Raw genomic sequence first — 3472 nt, forward strand, 5'->3', positions numbered from 1 at the left:
TTTTTTTTGTTTGTTTGATTGATTTTTTTTTTATATCCCAAGCCCAAAAATCCATTTACTATAAAATCCTCTCATCGAGGACTTATCAGATATTAAACTGATAAGAACAGGTACCACACATGATCTTAGCCAAAAGGCCAAGAAGCAGCAGGCCTGGATGACAGCAGGAGAAGAGAATGAAGAGGTGAAAGACCCCTCAGGAGCTCCCAGAGGACGAGCGCCCCAGGGGAGTTCACTCAGCTGAACCCCAGCAGCAGCATTTTACATGTCAACTTGGAGAAGCAAACAGAGCAGCACTAGACATGGTGAAGGAGAAGGCAACTCCATGAGGCTTTTGCCCTCAGCCATATCACACAGATATTTTGCTTGTCTCAACATGCCAGCGTTTGAAATACCACCAGGCAAGCGGCGTTTCAGCAAGGCTTGAGGAAGCACCTTCCCTCCACCAAGAGAAAAAACCCTCCAGGTCTCCAATCTTGCAGCTATCACATCCTCCACCTTTCATACCTGGTGGATAACCAGGCATCTGCTCACATACTGTACAATGAAAACCCTGAACCAAAGCAAATGGGAGAAGAATCATGGAATGGTTTGGGTTGGAAGGGACCCTCAAGCTCATCCAGTTCCAACCCCCCTGCCAGCAGCAGGGACACCTTCCACTAGACTAGAATGATGGAGTGAGAAGGTGGGAGGCTGGGCAACCAGGATCAAGGATGCTGAGGTTGACACACACATGGTTCCACTCACACTGACAAGAACCCATTCTACCTCCTCCAACACCAGTTTTCTGCACCTTTGTCACCAAATCCAGAACATCTGAAGCAGGTGTGAACGCAGCTCTCACCTCAGTGGTAGGTTCCTACCTTTAACTTCTTTGAGTCTGTTTTTTCCAGGTGAGAAGATGGAGCCACGGGTTGGACACTGCTCGTGGTGACCGTCTTCAGCTTCTCCAGGCCATTGCTCAGAGCAGTGGTCAGGCTGGACCTGTGCTGCTGCTTCTTCTCGCTGGAGACCTCTTGCACGGCAGCGCTGATGGGTTTCACTGGGTGAGGACTAAGGAGAACAAGGAGGTTGGACAGTTAACACCCTGCTGACCTGGAGAGTGACTCTGCTGGTTCTCCTTCTGGTTTTTATGGGGATTGGGACCCACTTCTCAAATTTACTCAGCTCCACACAGCTAAATCCTCTGTGCCTGTGCTGCTCAAAGCTCACCTGCTCCAAGAAGACAGACCAGAGGCAGCGTTCTGCAGAGCAGACACAGTGCTCTCCAACACCTTCCACCCAGAGATGAGATAAGGAACCCTCAGGACATGTGTTTGGCCAAGATATAGAACAGTTCCCCATGCCCACACCTTAGTCCACGCTCAGAGTGCTGTGGGTTCAAACTCCTGGCTGTCAGGCGTTGGCACAGCTGGGGGAATCATCACCCAGGTCCAACGTAATCAGAGGTTGCTCCATCCACTGCCCAGGGGTGACATTTTTCTGCCCAGGAGGATATTTTTCTGCCCAAGATCCTCCAAATCAGTGTCTACAGTTACCACTGATGCTTCAGAGATGTTCCTGCATCACTGTGCATCAATTCCTGCACTGCCTGAGCCCAAAAGTTGGACTTCACCCTGCCTAGAAGACCCCACAAGCTCCACTAACCAAAAGAGAGGGTGAGGAGATGGTTGGTGTCTGAATGTTCTTTCTCAGTTATGAAGGAATTCAATTTTCATTTATTCTTGCCTCATTCTTCACTCATAAGATTGTTTCTGGGCTTAACCAAAGTATTTTTGTTTTTCAGTGTGATGGAAAGAGAAGTGACCTGATGCTGCCCCTTCCTGCAAGGAACAAGGAGACCTCTGCACCATACTTGGGATGAAAAGATCTTAAAATCTACCCAGGAGCTCTGAGAAGCCCTTGCACTCATCAGACACAGCAGCCACCCTGCAAAAGGTGATAATCCCAATGTCTGTGAGTCCAAACACCACCACAGGGGAAGGAGAACATCTTGCTCACAGGAGCTCTCAAACAAGGTGGGCAAGCAAGCACCTCTTTAAAAATAGGGACCTCAGGGTGTTGGTGGGATGGGGTAGGGGAAGGAATAACACCCACAGTCACTGTGTGAGCCACTAGCCAGGCTGGGACAGACCCTTCTCAAGTCCTGCTTGTGTTGGAACCATCTGACTTTGCTTTATTTCTGAAAGCAGAGCAGGTGGCTTCCAACCCTGCTCCAGGTCAGAGATGATGGGTGAGGCTGGGATAAAGGTAACATCACATAAGGCATCAGGTGGATGGTCCAGGTCCTCAAAGCTGGAGTCCTCGTGCCTTGTCAGTGGTGATGGCATCAGGATGTATCAAGCTGTCTCCTCGTTGTGTTGACAGGACTCATCTAGAAATCCTCTTCAACCATGATGATGCCTCCTGTCAGCCATTTGGTAGGAGAGGACAGCAATGGTAGCCACTGACCAGCTCCAACAAGCCAACGGATCAACACTCCTCATCAGAGCTGTCCAAGCACATGGACAGAGCCAAGGATTCCCAGACAGCTTGGAAGGATGGAGAAGGATCCCACAAACCTGAGTGGGAGTCCACCAGCAGTGCCAGGGGTTGGAGAAGTCACCGTCCTGTGCATCAGCCTCGAGCACTCTCCAGCCTGGCTTGAACCCTTCAGCAGCAGAGCTGCAAACACCATGATACCACCTTACAGTTGTCCAGCAGTTGTCCCTTTGTTATGACAGAAGATGGGGTGAGGGAGAACCAGACTGGAGACCATGCACAGATCCTGCAAAATTACTCATTCCCAAGTCCTTCAAAAGAAAAACCCCAAACCAGAATGACTTTGCTTGCTTGACCCACTGTGAGCCTCCTTCCGAGCCCAAAATGAGTGGGGTGCACTGCAAGGTCCTGGGACAGCTCTACAACCACTGCAGGACTTCTACCATTCCTCAAAACACAGTGTCTGGGGTGAAGAACATCTGGGGAGCCACCAGAACTGCTCATCACAGCCAGATCTGAAGATAAACAGCCCCAAATGTATCATCACCTCATGTGTCCCCACAGCCAGCGCAGAGACCAAGACCAGAGGACGGCTGCAGAAGCAGGAGATGGACATCTCTAAGCAAGAGATCTGTAGGGCACTGGCTGGCTGTGAACATGGAATCCACTTTAAACCTCTGCAAGAGATCTCTTCTGGACCAAACTTACCAAGGCCACTCTACAGAATGGAAACCAGCAACAGCCTTGGGACACCGGTGGGATAGTTTGGATGCATTCTGAAAGCAGGAGGACATTGCCCATGGCAAGTCTGGTCTCAAGCAGCTTTCAGCCCCGTTGCCAGTGGGAACTGATGAACTTCTGCAGAGCTGGAAAATATATTTATTTAAAAAAAATCATGATCCCATTTCTTCCCGCTGAGAGGAGAACGTGAGCAGGGCTCCTGCTGAGCCTGGGCAGCTTGTCACCTGGAGAAGCTCTGAAACAAGGAGTC

General features: G+C 50.1%; 1 non-coding gene across 1 annotated transcript; it reads right to left on the bottom strand.

Annotated features, from left to right (window-relative positions):
- Positions 1-17: 17 nt before the first annotated feature.
- Positions 18-149, bottom strand: LOC114818378 (U2 spliceosomal RNA). Its single transcript, XR_003766147.1, has one exon. It is a non-coding gene; the product is annotated as a U2 spliceosomal RNA (small nuclear RNA).
- Between the last annotated feature and the right edge of the window lie 3323 nt (positions 150-3472).

This window comes from Antrostomus carolinensis, unplaced genomic scaffold (genome assembly GCF_000700745.2).
Source record: "Antrostomus carolinensis isolate BGI_N321 unplaced genomic scaffold, ASM70074v2 Scaffold54402, whole genome shotgun sequence".
Classification (NCBI taxonomy): Eukaryota; Metazoa; Chordata; class Aves; order Caprimulgiformes; family Caprimulgidae; genus Antrostomus; species Antrostomus carolinensis.